Source organism: Odocoileus virginianus, chromosome 27 (genome assembly GCF_023699985.2).
Source record: "Odocoileus virginianus isolate 20LAN1187 ecotype Illinois chromosome 27, Ovbor_1.2, whole genome shotgun sequence".
Classification (NCBI taxonomy): Eukaryota; Metazoa; Chordata; class Mammalia; order Artiodactyla; family Cervidae; genus Odocoileus; species Odocoileus virginianus.
Genome location: NC_069700.1, coordinates 2,965,478 through 2,982,419, shown reverse-complemented (window position 1 = coordinate 2,982,419; position 16,942 = coordinate 2,965,478). Strand labels below are relative to the sequence as shown.

General features: G+C 47.1%; 1 protein-coding gene across 2 annotated transcripts in view; it reads right to left on the bottom strand.

Moving 5' to 3' along the window:
* BMP6 (bone morphogenetic protein 6) overlaps window positions 1-16,942 on the bottom strand; it is a 145,278-nt gene that overhangs the window by 28,044 nt on the left and 100,292 nt on the right. The window lies entirely within an intron of this gene.

Below are 16,942 nucleotides of genomic sequence, written 5' to 3'. Positions count from 1 at the left end.
GGGTTAGAAGCTGCCAGGGTCTGCCTAACTTGTCTATAGAACCCAAGTAGGAGGACAGAAATGTGGAAACACACCACCAGTGGGGTGACGAGCTATTGTCCAAAGCTTTCTTAAAAACTGGGAAAGGACTGAATCTGCAAGTTTTTTCTTCCCTGTATTCCGGCTATTCCACGTGGCTTGCTGGATCTCAATAACCCTGACCAGGGATGGAGCTGAGCCCCCACAGTGACAGAGCCAAATCCTAACCATGAGGTCACCAGGGAACTGCCTGAAGGCTTTTTTAAAATGAAATCTTTCCCTTGCTTTTAATAAAGCCAAACTACAGAAACTACAAGCTACTGATTATCCTCCTTCGGAACTGGCCTTCAGATGTCCAGAGTCCAAGGGAGAGAAACGCTGTCAGCCTCATCGCTGCAGGAGAAAAAGCCAGCACCCCACTTCCCACCACAAAACCCAACTCTTCTCCCCTGAGCTCAAAAATGCTTCTGCCCTGCTGTTTCTGCTGGGTTTTTCTTTCTTAATGGCAACCACAGTAAGATCTCATGAGCAAATTAATCCTTGTTGGCAGAGTTTCTTCAGGGCTTGTGGGTAGGAAAAAAAAAGTTCTTTGCCACCTCCAATGGCCCACTTTCTCCCACATGTGCTGTTCTCCATAATTACCAGAGAAAAGCTTTGCAGATTTAGCGTCTTTAAAAAAAAGAAGAAGAAGAAGAAGAAGCCAGTAACTCCTTATGTGAGCTTGAGACCTCAGTGGTGTTGCAGAAGGTAGGGAAGCTAAGCCATCCATCGTATGAGATTTTCAGGAATTTCTGATGCTGCCATGCGACTGTGCAACAAACCTTTTATTTTCAACTTATCCCTTTGGAAGGGCAAGAGGACAGGGGGTTGTTAAAAAAAGGGCAAACTTTCACTTGTGTAAAAGAGTTTGAATATAAGTATGAAAAACAACAAAAAAGAAGGTTCAGGCAGAAAGCAAGTCACCATTTAGCCTCAACAAGAGAACAGGGTTTTAAATTAGTGGCCAAGCATGAAAAGCATCATTGTTGGGGAGTTCATCCAAGGACGCCCACACCTGATGGTGGATCACTTTTCTCCAAAACTGATCTGCCTTTTCAGTTTGCTGTGTTATCATCAGTGGTTAAAAGGTGAACCGAATCTGATTTCCCAAAGAGACTTTCTAAAAAACAGTCACAGAGCTGTTCTATAGGGCTTCTTGGGTGCTTAAATTTTAGTATCAAGAAATGAAAGCATACTCTTAAGATTCTTTTGAGAGGATACATCAGAATTCCTCAAAGAAGTCTTCCAGTCATTAATATAAACAACAGAAAAAACTATGAATGCAAAGCAAGGTAGAAAGCAGGGACAAGATATTTCAGTTCGGAGGAGAGAAAGGACAGATATTTCAATACATGAGAAATGTTAGTCTTTGGAGAGGTAATGCCACCCCCAGTAAACCATACCTTCCTGTATTCACACCCTTGGGTGGTTGCTCTCCCCTGGGCTGGCTCTGTGACCTTCTCTGGACCAACAAGAGGCAGCAACAGTGGTGCAGAGTGACTTCTGAGGCTAACTTTTGAAGGAAGTTTTGAACTTCCTTCTGCATAGGCGTCTTGGGATGCATGTCTGAGGCAAGATGGCTACCAGGTAAGAAGTCCCACTACTCTGAACCCCCTACGCTACGAGGAAGTCCAAAGTAACCATGTAGAGAGCCCGTGTGGTGCATAAGGACATTGAAGGAGGAAGCGGTGAAGAGTCCAGTCACTCCCCAGCCACCTCAGGGGGGCCACCGGACATAATATGAAGACGCCATCTTGGATGTCCAAGGCAGTGCAGACTGGGGATCACCCCACCCCCGCCAGAGACCGCCTGACTGCAATGGCACGAAAGCCCTCCAGGGGGAGCCACCCCGCTCGTCCTCGTCTGGTCACAAGACTGGGAGAGATGATCATAGTACCTTCGGAGCCACTGTGTCTTGGGCGATTTGTTACAGGTAAGAGGCAAATGACACAGGGAGAGAAGGGAGAGCTGGAGAGGATGAGAGAGGGAGGGAAGGAGAGAGAAGGCGCGTCTGACCTTGCCAGGAAGGGGAGAAGCTGCGTGCAGTTCTTGAGGAGAAGGGATGTCGAAATCCTGGAAGGCGATGTGTGTGACTAAGGAAGGGTCCTGGCAGCCGCTTGCAGACAGATGTGAAGAGAGAGATAGAGAGTCTAAAAAGGAGAAAATAGAAGCATAGTTCAAAGCCCTCCATTTTATTACCGTGTGAATTAGAACTCGGCCTTATATGTTCATTTCCCCAATTCTCCTCAGCCCAATCCTGAAGGACTCAACTTCCTCCTGCTGCTCTTTTACCCTTCTTGGAGGACATGCATGGTCTCCTCAGTCCCCCAGGAGTCTCTGATTGCTGCCCAGCTGATGTTAAGCTCTCCCACATGAATGTTTTATGCCCCTTAGGTCAACGCTATAGCATCTTCCTCAATCTTCCTATGAGACTTCAGCTACCAGTTACTGTAGTATGCTTGGAACGCCTCCTCTCTCCCCAAATCTTCTGCCCACAACTGAATTTACACAGTGCATTTGCTAATGTCTCATATAGATACAAGAAGTAAGTACAATTAAAGCACTGCCTACAAGTGCGTTTGAAGACCACGATAGTAGAACAGTCCAGTATTCCTGCCTGGAGAATCCCATGGACAGAGGAGCCTGGTGGACTACCGTCCATGGAGTCGCAGAGTCAGACACAACTAAAGCAGCTGAGCACACATGCGAGGGTCCAATGAGCCCAGCCTTTGCCCCTTCAAGCTGTGTGAACCGGGCTCCTTAAACGTCGGGGTGAGAGAGGGTTGAGCGGGGGCCGTGTACCTCTTCGGTAGCCCCTGCCTCTGGCTTCTCAAAGATGGTGCCTTGTGTGGAATACAGTGAAGCAGTAACCAGGAGTGTGGACCACAGCGGGGAGCTCCCCAGGGGTTTTGAATTCCAGCGCCCCCTTATCTTACTCAGGTGATTCTGAGCAAGATATTAGCCAAAGTTTCAGTTATCAGGTAATGGGAAAAATAACATTCCTGAAGGTTGAAAGAGTCTGTACAAAACAGTCAATGGTAGAGAAGTGCTTGGTAAATGTTAATTGTAAGCGTCATCAGCTGGTGGTATTTCAGACTGTAGGTCCCCTGAGCTGTGTGGAGGTAGACCTACTCGTGAGTCTTCAGACAGGGCCAATTAATGTTCCTCTAAACGAGCTTTTTAAATGGCAGTGTATAATACATTCTCTGGAAAGGAAGGTGAGCGAAATCCCGGTCTTGAATATCAGCAGCCTTGGAGTTTGGCTACTGAATACAGAGCTGCGTTCTCTGAGGCAACAATTCCTAGAATTTTTCATTTCAAGGACCACTGAAAACTTTTTTTTTTTAAATGGTAATGACCTTACACAAGGGCATCTACTGTTTCTGTTTGCCTTTTGTAAGGACAATACAGCAAATAAGACAAAAAATTGCACCCTTTTAATGCTCTGATTTTATTTTTAAAGGTCCTTTTAACACCAAATTGAGTAGGAAGGACATAATCCAAGGATAAACACAATCCTTGGAGTTGAGTCAATTTAGCCTTATAGAACTCACTCTATTCTCTCTCCTTACCTCAGACAAACACCAGTTGCAACTTTAGAGCAGCACCGGACCTCTGGCCAACAGGCAAGGGCCACAGCAGGAAAGAATAAATGTTACTGGGTTAAGATTAAAAATGTAGATTATGCAGTAATATACATGCAAAAGTATGCTGATATATGTGATTCTACAGAAGTAACAAAGCATAATAACAAAGCACCAAGGAAGCCAGCACCCAAGTTAAAAACTGGAAGGAAACCAGTATTTCTCCCCGAAGCCAACCCCCACCTCCACCCAGAAGGAACCTCGGGTCATGAATAGTGTCTGGCGGTCCCTTGCCTTTTAAAAATGAATTTTACCTCATATGTATCAACAGATCAGAGAGTAGTTAGTTTTTCTTTTGCTCCTAAAGTCCTTCCTTCCAGAGACATGATGGGAGTTTTACAGACACCCAGGGAAACTCTAGGCAGGACCATAGCTAAGGCTATCCAGGCTGGGGCGGGCGGTCCCCACTGCCCATTGGCTAGTGGTGTGCCGAGGTTCTGTGGGAATGGCATTTCTCACCATATGTTGGTGCCGATGTGGAGAAAGTAAAACCCCTGTGCGCTGTAGTCCTGGTAGGAATGTAAAATGGTGCAACTGCTGTGGGAAAAAGTGATTCCTCAAAAAAAAAAGAACAGAATTATCATATGATTATCCAGGGATTCCACTTTGGGCTATGTGGGGACATCCAAAAGAATCAACAGCAGGGCCTCCAACAGATGTTTGTACACCATGTTCATAGCAGCATTATTCACAATGGCCAAAAAAATAGGAGCAAACCAATATCCACAGTGGATGAAAGGATAAACAAAATGTGGTCCACACACCCAATGGAGTACTATTCATCCATGAAAGAAAGTAGACATTCTGAAACATGCTACCACAGGGACAAACCTTGCGGACATTTTGCTAAGTGAAATAAGACAGTACAAAGGGACAAATAGGACTCCACTTATGTGAGATACCCAATCACGTCTTGCCAGGTGATTCAATAGTAAAGAATCTGCTTGCAATGCAGGAGATGTGGGTTCCACCCCTGGGTCAGGAAGTTCCCCTGGAGAAGAAAATGCCAACCCACTCCAGTCTTCTTGCCTGGAAAATCCCACGGACAGAGGAGCCTGGCGGGCTGCAGTCCACGGGGCCCCAAAACAGTTGGACATGACTTAGCAATTAAACAACGACAAAGAATCATCAAATTTATAGAGACAGAAAGAAGAATGGTGGTTTCCAGGGCCTGGGTATATGACAATTTAGTGTTTAATGGGGACCGGGGTTCAGTTGGGAAAGATCGAAAGGTTCTGGAGATGACGGTGGCTGACTGCTGCACATCACTGTGAATGTACTTAAAGCCGTATAACTTGTACAGTAAAATGGCTAAGGTGGTGTATTTTATGTTTTGTGTATATTACAATAAAAGAAATTAAAAGGGGACATTTTCCTTCTTCTTCTTTTTTTTTTTGATCATGCAGCTTGCAGTATCTCAGTTCCCCAACCAGGGATTGAACTCTGCAACACAGCATTGAAGTGCCTAATCCTAACCCCTAGACTTCCAGGGAACTCCCCACAAAAGTAGGCATTTTCTTACACAATCGCAATGTATGATCACAGCTCAGTTAAAATAATTTTTCACTGTCCTCCTATACCAAGCCCATCATTAATTTCCTCAAATGCCTCAAAAACTGTCTTTCTACAGTGGATTTGTTGCAGTTAGGAGCTAAACAAGGTCCATTTCTCATACTTGGTTAAACTGTCTCTTGAGTCTCTTCTCAACTAGCAAACCAGGAATAGAAGGAACTCTGTGAATCTGATGAGGAGTCTGTGTAAAAGCTTATACTAACAACCGTCTTTATGGTGATACACTGGAACCACTTCCTTTAAAACCAGGAAGAAGGGGAGGATGCTCATTTCGGTTTTGTGCTGGAGTCCAGCCCAGTGCTGCTCAAGTTACACAACAGGGAAGGAAGAGACACGTTACCAACTGCGGACCTTGGAGAAAGTTCAGCAAACTGCCTCCGTGACCACCTCCGTGAGCTACAGCGGCTATAACAAAAACACTACAGGTCAGGTGGCTTAAACGGCAAACATATTTCTCATAGTTCTGGAAACCAGAGATCAGAGTACCAGCAGGGCTGGTCTTGCTGCAGGTCCTGTCCCTTCCCAGTTATGTCCTCACATAGCCTCCCTTGGTGCAGGCAAGAAAGAGAGACAGACTGTGAGCTCTCATCTCTTATAAGGACACTAATTCTGTCCTGGGGCTCCACCCTCATGACCTCACCTAGAGTAATTACCTTCCAAAGGCCCCACTTCCTTATGCTGTCTCACTGGAGATAAAGGTTTCAACAGTATAAATTCTGGGGACACAAACACAGTCCATGACATTGACCTGATGGTGTCACGTGGTATTCTGCTACCTTTCCAGTTTATGGTTTGAAAATTTGGCATTCATGTTCCTAAGTGACTCGGATGATGGTCTCATCTCACTACGTTGTTTGATTTCAAGTTATGCCTGCTCTTGGAATAAGCAGGAGAATGTTCATTCTCTTTCAAGAAATGATCTCTTCCTGGAAAGTGTGGGAAACTTATTGGTAGCATCTGATCCTGGTGTTTTCCTTTGGTGAACATTTTTAATTATTCATTTTCCTTTAAACAAGCTATCTTTTTTCTTTCTTCAAGTCAGTGTGTATTTTCTAGAGGTTTGTCAATTTGAGTTTAATTTTTCAAATTTATTGCCAGAAAGTTTTCCAAAGTATTCTAATATTTAATCTCTGAAGAGATTAAATAATATTGTTTATTTGTGGATTCCGTTTTTCTTAACTTATCTTACTGAAGGTTATTTTCGTTTTCTCATTGCCTGCTTAACTTGATGATAAAGATATTTTACTGTAAGTATCTTCTGAATGTCATCCCACAAAATCTGAATTATATCCACTAAAGTTGTCTAAAGAAAAATAAAGACACCACTTCAACTGCAAATATAAAAGAACAAAGAGGGAGGGAAAAGATTGGAATAATCTATTTAATACATTTAAGAGTATCACAAATTCATAATTTTCTCACTGACTGGACTCATTCAATGGTTAATTCATATGGCTTAGTTAACAGAATTACAACTGACCCTTGAACAACTGGGGGCTAATCCGAGTGTGACTTGTAGCTGGCGCTCCATCGTCTCAGTGTCTCCAAATCCTCAGCCTCAACCAGCCGTGCACTGTGTAGTGGGTAGTATTTGCTACTGAAAAACATCCCCATGTAAGTGGATCCACAGTTTAAACCCCCATTGTTCAAGGTCAATCATACGTTCATTCCACAGTAAATTCTACATTTTCCAAATGCTTCATGCTTACACTTTAGACCAAACTTGAAAAACCTGAAACCCCTTTTTTAAAATCATTCCACTGACAACAATAATCACCTTTTCATGCTGTGGCACAAGTTGATTTCATTTCAGGTGACAAAAGTTCTGGCTGGTTTTCCATGAGTTGTAACCATGGTGGCCTTCTGACCTTCCTGTGATAAGCTTCCTACCTTAAGTGGTCATAGAGACACTGAGCTAAACTCTCCAACTCAATTTTTAACCACAGCACCATGACCCTTTACCCTCCGGGATTCATCAAATATTTCTCAGTATTTGTATTCATGTTCTCTGAACTGACGCTCCTATAGATAGAAATCGCGCAGCTGTTTTCCTGGCTGTCATGCTCTATGTTCTAAATGACATTTTCCCCCTAAATTTCACTTAAAAAATAATTACAGATTGACAAGTGGTTGCAAATATAGGGTACATTAAAAAGAGAGAGAGAGGTCCCATGTAATATCTTATATAACTAAGAACAACAACAAAACCAGAAAACTGACACTAACTAGTTTTGGAGCAACACTATTGATTTCACCGGGTTTTATGTGAACTTTTCGGGGATGTGTGTATGTTATAATTCTATGACCACCACCACCAAAATCCAGATCAAGTCACCATAAAGGACCTCCCAAGGCTGCCCTTGGATTCCAAATAACTTTTAAAGATCAGACTCAGTACATATATTATAAAGAGCTCTAGGACCCAAATTAGTGCCTACATATCATCATTAGACGTAAGGGTTAACCAAGTCACTTTCACTTGGAAAACCTCATTTTAGAACTTCTCCCCAACTTGCCCCCCAGACGCTCACATCACTTTAGACTGGGAAGATGCTCAGTAGCTATAAGCATGCACATCTTACAGTGGAAACGAGACCCACACTGCAGCCAGCAGGAGTGCGCACGCTTGGGCTCCTGGTAAACACAAGTCACAAGGAGTCCTAACAAGAGCAAAGAACCGCGTTTTTGCCTAAGGACTGCTATAAAGCAGCAATCAGCCTTTGTTTAGTAAACATCAGTATACATGTTATGCATTTTTTTTCATAGATAAAGAATTCATTTGAATCAGTTCTAATGAGATGGATGAAACTGGAGCCCATTATACAGAGCGAAGTAAGCCAGAAAGATAAAGACCATTACAGTATACTAACACATATATATGGACTTTAGAAAGATGGTAACGATAACCCTATATGCAAAACAGAAAAAGAGACTCAGATGTATAGAACAGACTTGTGGACTCTGGGAGAAGGCGAGGGTGGGATGTTTCAAGAGAACAGCATTGAAACATGTATATTATCTAGGGTGAAACAGATCACCAGCCCAGGTTGGGTACATGAGACAAGTGCTCGGGCCTGGTGCACTGGGAAGACCCAGAGGGATCGGGTGGAGAGGGAGGTAGGAGGGGGGACTGGGATGGGGAATACATGTAAATCCATGGCTAATTCATTTCAATGTATAACAAAAACTACTGTAATGATGTAAAGTAATTAGCCTCCAACTAATAAAAAAAAAAAATTAAAAAAAAAAATTAGAGGTCTTCAGTCAAAACAAATGGGACAGCTCAAAATCAGCTCTGCCACACCTCTGGTTTCAGTGGCACAGCAATATTAGGTGGAATGTCCTCACTGTGGCTGAGGAGAGACATTTAAGCCTGCGCTGATCGTATCAGATTCAGCCCGTCTTCCTGGACGGCCTGGGTCTCAGGTCGCTTTCACGTCCTTCCTCATTCCTGCCGCACTCCAGCTTCCCGACCACAGCCTGAGCTGGGCTTCCTTTGATTCATTCTGCTGGGATGACACTGGACTTCATTTTCTTTGAGATGACTCTTACAAGGACATTATATTAAGTCCTTCTCATTCTAATTTCTGCATTTCTTTTTCTTTAAATTTTATTCGTGTATCTGGCTATTTTCGGCGGCACTGGGCTTCTGTTGCTGCATGCGGGCTTTCTCTGGTTGCAGAGTGGGAGGCAGCGCTCGAGTTGCGGTGCGCGGGCGTCTCATCGGGGCGGCTTCTCTTGTTTCGGCTCTCAGGTTCAGTAGTTGTGGCATCCTTCCACTGCAGCGCGTGGGATCTTCCCAGATCAAGGATCGAACCTGCGTCCCCTGCGCTGCATGGCAGACTCTTAACCACTGGGCCACCGGGGACTCCCCTAATTCCTGTGCTTCTTAAAACTGCACATTTATATCTTACCTCCTCATCTCTGGGCTGAATCATCTCTTCAGACCTACTAGTTCACCAATTCTCTCTTGAGTAGAAAGATCAGACTCAGTACATATAACATAACATATATATAATGTATAATATATAATGTATAGTTTAAACCATCTATTAATTTGACATTTAACGATTTTTAAAAAACTTTCCAATAGCTGTTGTCATGGCTGCTCTGTGGTCTACTTTGTCATTTTTGGTTGTCCTTTATTACTGTTATATATTATACAAGTTTTTTTCTTTTTTGTATTTCCTATATAGCCATCTTTCCTTTTCTAATTTGGTTTTTCTTTCCTGAAATGTGAAATCCTTGGGAGGGTTGAATCCTCATTGTCTTCCCATCCTCCCAATGACTTTCCTTTTGCTGGTTTTACCTTCTTGGGTGTTTGGAAATTTTTAGATAATTTTTTTTAATTGAAATTCATCCCAAATGTTTAAATTGGTGTTGCTTTTCTTAAACACACACACACACACACACATATATATATACACATACACACACACACATTTGCTTCTAAGAGGAACATGACCAAGCTGGAATCAGTGATCTCTTCTAGAAGTTTGGGGGGCCCTGGCTTCACTTGGGACCCTCTGGGACGACTCCCCCATCTTGGTCTGGACCCCGAGCTGGTCTCGTGATCTGAGTGGTACTGGAATTTGCACTCCCAGACACCCCGCTTTTATGTTTGTTTGCTCACAGTAACAAGCCCGAGGGAGCCCTCCACGATGTCCCAGAGTCCCTGACATTCTTGCCTCTGTTTATCCTGGACCTAGTCATCTGTTAGCAGGAGGGCCTTACGAATGATCTAGCTTGCAACCCTTCCAGAATCTGGAGCCTTTATCTTTTGTGTTTGAAAAATAACATTTGGGACACATTCCTCTCCATTCCGAAAGACATTACAAAACCCGCCTGATGTTTGAAGCCTCTACCAGCGCCGCCATTCACATCATCTCATCTGCTTCTCTGAACAGTCCCAGCAGCGGCAGAGCACACATGATCAACACGGTTATCTACAGGACTCTCGGGCCACAGGCATGTGCAGGGTCTTCCCTACGCGGCTCCCTTTTAGGATCCCAGCCAGGGTTTTATGCTGATGCCTCCCACCTGTCATCTCCAGCCCACCGCTCTCCCTAAGGGTTCATGTCACCATCCAGCACCACCCTTCGTGTACCTAAAGCCCCAACATGCACAAAAGGAAACTCATTGATTCCCCAGTTAAGCTGCCCTGTGGCTTCACCTCTGTCCGGCCAGCCAGACCCTACTGGCCAATCAATTACCGGCTCGTGTGGATTTTACCTTCTATGACTGCACTGAAGCCACGTGCAGTTAATTAAATGTAAAGTGATCAAAGTTAAAAATGCAGTTGCTCAGGCCCACCAGCTGCATTAGAAGTGTCCAGTGGCCACACTCAACTGGCGGATACTGTAGCAGAAAGCAGGTCAGGGAACACGCCATTGTCACAGCTAGTTCTACTGGATGGCATGCTTTAGAGGTCTCTCTGACCACCACCAACCCACCTGCTCCTTCTCGACCACCGCCCCTACATACCCTGGTCCCAGTGTGACTGCCAAGCTCCCCTGCCAGACCATAAGCCTCTCAAAATCAGGGTCCAGGACAAATACATCTTCACACCCCTGGAGGGCACAAGAATGTCTGTCAAATGAATGTAGGAGCCAGGACTCAGGCCTGCTCCTTGCTGTCTGCTGGGCACCAGTGTCCCCAGTGGGCAAAAGGAGCCAGGGCAAGTGTGGCACCAAGCTTCACACTCCAGCCCCAGGGCCATCCTCCAGAATGTTCAATCACTAAGTTGTGTCTGACTCTAACCTGGGGACCGACTAGACACATCTGTCCAGGTTAATTTTTTTTTGAAGCCGCAGCACGCTGGGCCCAGAACACCGATTTTCATATTGCTTTGCACTCAAGTGTTCAGGACGTGAGCTCCAAGCATGTTAAATTTTAAAGCGCAAAGGAAAGAAATTAATCGGCTCAAATTGCTTCAGTTACACTCAAGCCATATCACAAGGTCACCATGCGCAAGAAAGACAGAATGGATTTTTAATCCCATCCTGAATTCAGAGAAGTAGACCTCTGACATTCTCTTTCATTCTTTTTTAAGCTGAAGTGAAATTTGCATAATAAGATGAACCACTTCAAGGTGAATAATTCAGTGGCATTAGTACACTCACAGTATTAGTGATCACCATCACTAACTGGTTCCAAAACATTTTCATCGCCCTGAAAGAAAGCCCACACCCATTAAGCAGCAGCTCCCCCTCCCGCCACCCCAGATCCTGGCAACCAGCCATCTACGCACCACCTCTACAGATCCGCATATTATAGATACTGTGTAAGGATGGAGTCATACAATCCTCTGTGACTTGCTTCTTTCACTCAGCACAAGGTTTTCCAGGTTCATCGGTCATGTTAGAATGTACCAGTACTCCATGCCTTTTTGTGGCTGTATAATATTCCACTGCATGCACTGGAGTTCAGCTGGACTCCTTCCACCTCTTGCCTGCTGTGAACAGCACTTCTAAGCATGTGACTGCACATGGATCTGAGTGCCCGTTCTCTATTATACACCTCTTTCATTCTCTTTTGTTCTCCTTCTTCGTCTCCCCTTCTCAGCCACAGATTCCCCAGAGTTCATGCTGGAGAAACTAATAATTACCAATTAGAGTTTAAACACAGCCTGTCCCCAAAACTCGGGGAATTAGCCAAGGACTCTCCCCAGGACCAAGCTGGGCAGGACCTCTGAGCAGAGAGGGCGGGAGAGTAACTGAGTGTGGAGTGGACACACACAGCCCTGCCTGTGCTCAGCGGGCATGGGTTCGTATGTGTGCAAAACTCTGCTGAGAAAGGCAGTTAATTCAGGGGAGTCATAGGAAGGACCGCAAGGAGGAGGAATAGATGTGCCTCGGGGAGAGGAGAAAAGGGCACTTCAGAGGTCAGCAAAGTGGGGAGTGACGGGAGACTGAAAATCAGGCTCTAAGGAGAGGGGAAGCTTCTCTCCAAAGACATCCTGCAAAAGGTGAAAAGGGAGGGACCCTCATCAAACACCTATCGTTCCCTTGTTTCAAAGTCAGGAGCCGAGAGCACAGGAGAGAACACGGGGCCGCCAGGCGAGGCTGTGGGGCCCAGACGCGGCTTCCTTCTAGCCTCTCAGCCACTGTTTTCAATCTGCTGCATCTAAGGTGGCCTAAAATCTGCAAACAAAAATACTACTTCTTTTTCAGGTACTGGAATATCAACAACTCACTTACTAGAGGGTATTATGCCTGTGTTTACTAATTTGGTGACCACCCTCTATAGATGGAAAAGTAACTTCCACCCACACGCAGACAGAATGCAGACCCCAGGCTCAAAGATGCTCAGACAGCGCCCAGCTGTGGGCTCAGGCATGCCCGACTCTTTGCCACCCCATGGACTGCAGCCCACCAGGCTTCTCTGTCCATGGGATTCTCCAGGCAAGGATGCTAGAGCAGGTTGCCATTTCCTTTTCCTGGGGATCTTGCTGACCCAAGGATCAAACTCGAGTTTCTTGAACCTCTTGCATTGGCAGGCGGGTTCTTTACCACTGAGCCATCTAGGAAGCAATGCCCAACAGGATGTAAAGTACTAGAGGATACATCTTCTTTATTAAGACCATGCCCATCAAGGATTTTCTTCACATACACCCTTTCCCGGCATATAAATCCCACCGCCTCCATCCCCTTCTGCAGAGTCAGAGCAAGAGCATGAACAATCCACCGAACAGAAAATCAGTCCCTAAATAATTGAGAAGTGAGCTACACGGGGCCAGTTTCTCTCGTTGGGTGGCAGCTTAAACAAACACTAAATCCTGACTTTTTCCACAGTGGACTTCTGACCGTGACAAGGGAGCTATTCGGTTTTGATGAAACATTGAAGTCTTAAAAGTTAAGAGTAACTGACAGGCCAGTTTCCTGCCCCAGTTCCCAGGGTGACCAGGGTTTCAGATTCCTGGTCAGTTACACTGCATCAGATGACCTGTTATTATCCACGGCCCAGTGTCGGGCGTGCCAAGCACAGGATCAGGAGAGAACTTTCTCAGGCTCCCCTCCAAGCCCCCCCCCCCGTGGGGGGCCACTGCACTGGACCCCCCTCTTCACCCCAATGACACCCAAACCCACAGCCACAGAGGAAGAAAGCAGAGGTGAGCTGGGACTGAGGGTGGGGAGCCCCTGCAGCGTGCACCCACGGTGGGGGGGGCGGGGGGTCCCCTTGTTTTGTCACGTTCTGACCAGCACCTGCGCAGAGCAGGGGGCCTTCTCTGCACGAGGGAACTACCCATGTGGAGGTGACGGCCCCCACTGCCCGGGCACCGGCGGGCCTAGCCTGGCCGCAGCCAGGGTCAGACACACGAGCCCTTTCTGGTCAACCTAAGACGTGCAATTCTAACCCCCAGATGTGATCACAGCTGCCGTCTCCTAAACAAGGGAATGCAAAACCCCCCATGGGGTTCGAGCGGGTCCCCACGGCATGGCTGAACCCTCCGAGCACAGGACATGGAAGAGAGTGGTTCCTTTCCTTCCAAAGATAAAACCTCGATGGCCACATCCTCCCCAAGACACAAGACATTCTCCTGGGCTGCTGTCGGACCATCTCCTTCTCTTTCTGGGGGAAGCCCTCCTGGTCTCTCCTGAGCAACAGTGATGCTGACATGTTTAGCCCTAATTGACTCCAAGTCTTTATCAGCAATGCTTCCAACATTAAAACAGCAACAGACACACTAAGGTTAAGCATTTGACTGTTTGATTTGGAAGAAAAACAAAGCAGAAAACATCTATAAGGGGACTCAAAAGGGTGGGAAACACAGGGGCTTATGGCTCTCCTCCCCCTGTTCTGGAGAAAAAAATCATGCAACTCCTGGGCTAACCAGCTAATCCTGACCTGAACAACGGAGTTTCTCAGGCAGTTTTATTCATAAGAGTGAAACCGACTCAAACCTACTGCAGTGCTTTTAGTTCCCCAGAAATGATGATGACGATGGATAATACAAAGTCAGAAATGACATGGGAAACACTCACGTGTGACTGACTGGCGGTGTGCACTCGTTTGTGTTTTTCATTTGGTCCTGATTTCCTCATTAACATGTGGGGCAGGGAAAACATCTCTGGATTGAACTGGAAGCTCAGGCTCTCATTCCCTCTTCCTGGAGCCCCCCCTGAAACCACCACCCTAGATGTGTTCGCCTGGCCGTAGTTACCGTGTCTAACGTGGCCTTGTCGTTTCACCTCGGGGCTGAGTTTAGGAAAAACCAGGCTGGAGGAGAAGATCCTTACCCAAGCATCAGTCTGCGGGAAGGCAGGGGAAAGCAGAGGCGCAACGCAGAGACAGCCAAAGGCTTCTCGGTAACCCCCCCTCCGTCTCCTAATTCAAAACATTATCCTTCGTGATTGGAGGACATTCTTTGCTGCGGTGATTCACTTTGCCTTCCTGAGAACACAACGCAGAGCGGCTCCCAGTGTAGAGTTACTGATCTGCCTCCAGATTAGGTCCAAGCTAAACCACTCACTGCACATTTTGTTTTCCCCGAAGCACAGCGGGTCCGCAGGGTGGGGGAGCCCATGGGGCGGGCGGCTCCCTTGGCCAAGTCACAAGATCTGGGTTCTCTCTGGATCTCAGATCACAGACCAAGGCGATGAGCAGGCCGGCTTGGGAAAAGTGGGCCCGAGAAAGAAGTGAGGAGGGCCGCGGAGTTCTGGAGGAATCCGCAAGCACACGCATCCCTGGAGTTCAGCTGGATGAGGGGCTGTCGCTGACTTGGACCAAGTCCAGCCTCGCTTGGGCAGTGAGAGGATCCAAAGCTGTGGTTCACAGGACAAAACGAGACAGGAGGGGGGCAATGAACAGAAAGGAGGCTGCCTGGGGGTCCCCGGGGGCACCCCGCCCGCATACATCAGGAAGGATAGCATTAACACAGGAATCCAGCAGGCAGTCGTGGAGTCTGGTTGCCATTTGACGGGCGGTTGCCCTGGACCCCACAGTGCTCCCAACACAGGAGATGGGGCCTGCGTGTAGTGGGTGCCACCAGATGCTTAGCCTGGTTCCCTGACATCAGTTTTCCCCTTACTTTTTCTCTTCCTGTTTGGTATTGGCAAAAACCAGACAAACCAAGTCCAAAGGACAGTAAGAAGGATGGTTCGGTCCAGTCACTGAGTCGTGTCTGACTCTGTGACCCCATGGACTGCAGCACACCAGGCCTCCCTGTCCATCACTCCGGGAGTTTGCTTAAGCTCATGTCCGTCGAGTCGGTGATACCATCCAACCATCTCATCCTCTGTTGTCCCCTTCTCCTCCCACCTTCAATCCTTTCCAGCATCAGAGTCTTCTCCAATGAATCAGTTCTTCCCATTAGGTGGCTGAAGTACTGGAGTTTCAGCTTCAACATCAGTCCTTCCAACGAATATTCAGGACTGATCTCCTTTAGGATGGACTGTTTGGATCTCTTGGCAGTCCAAGCGACTCTCAAGAGTCTTCCCCGGCACCACAGTTCAAGAGCATTGAACAGTATGAAAAGAATGAGGACAAGTCACAAGTAATTATTCAAACCAGCCTAGATCATCAGTGCCTTTCCCTCAAAACCTGCTGCCAGAGCCTCCGGTGATCAGTGCAATTCATGGGCTGGGTTGTAACCTTTCTCTTTTTAGAGCCTTCAAATGCTCCACGGAGGCAGTGAGGAGCCTAGTGCAAAATAAACCATGAATGAAGTAACTTGCCCTCAGGTTAACCCGGGCTGACAAGGGCATTTCCGCCGCCCCTCCAGGCGATGACCACCCTGGCCTTCGAACGTGCCTGCATCCTGATGATGAGAAAGGCCACCTGGAAGACGGACACATGGAAAGGCCTTCTCCACTCGGGAGGGCGAGAACAAGAGACGGCTGGTGTGACACCCAGGGTGGGAAGGGTCTGACCTGGCTGGAAGAGACCCGAAGAGAAAGAGAAAAGGAAGCTGTGGCTTTACAGCCCTTCGAAACCAGGAAGGAAGTCCACTCAACTGGGCTTGGAAACAGAGCTGGCTACAGCACCCCAAGGCTCCCTGAGTGTTCTGGAAGGATCTGCAGCCTCCGTGACGGGGCCTCAGTTCACAGACACCAGAGTCCGCTCCGGCTCTGAAGTTGCCTTCGTCCTGCTCCTGGCTGGACCGCCTTGGGAGCGGGACCGTGCGTGTGTGCTCAGTCATGTCTGACTCTTGTAACCCCGTGGACGGGGATTCCCCAGGCAAGAATACTGGGGTGGGCAGCCATTCCCTTCTCCAGGGGCATCTTCCCCACACAGGGACTGAACCCAGGTCTCCTGCATTGGCAGGCAGATTTTGTTTTTTTTTAACCACTGAGCCACCGGGGAAAGCTCCGTGAATGGGACCCGGCAGGGTCAAAACGAGAGACCAGGACAACTGCGGGGAGGAGGGCAACAGGAGGGTTGGGAGTGGCATTTCCTTCTCGTGGCCCTGCCTCAAACAAAATGCCATCAGGGAAGGATGAAAATGGACCTGAACGGCGCATCTATAAACAAGAGGGCCACTGACCTACCGCACGAGTTTGCCCAAGCCTGAAGGGTTTTCTCGGACACGGACCTTTTCGGGCTAAAACCAGGATGGCCCCGGGCCAACGTGATGGCTGGTCACCATACTGCTTGGGATGCCTACTCCAGTAAACCTCAGACTCTAGAAGTTACCTGGATTAGACATCACACGTGTCCACACATGGGCA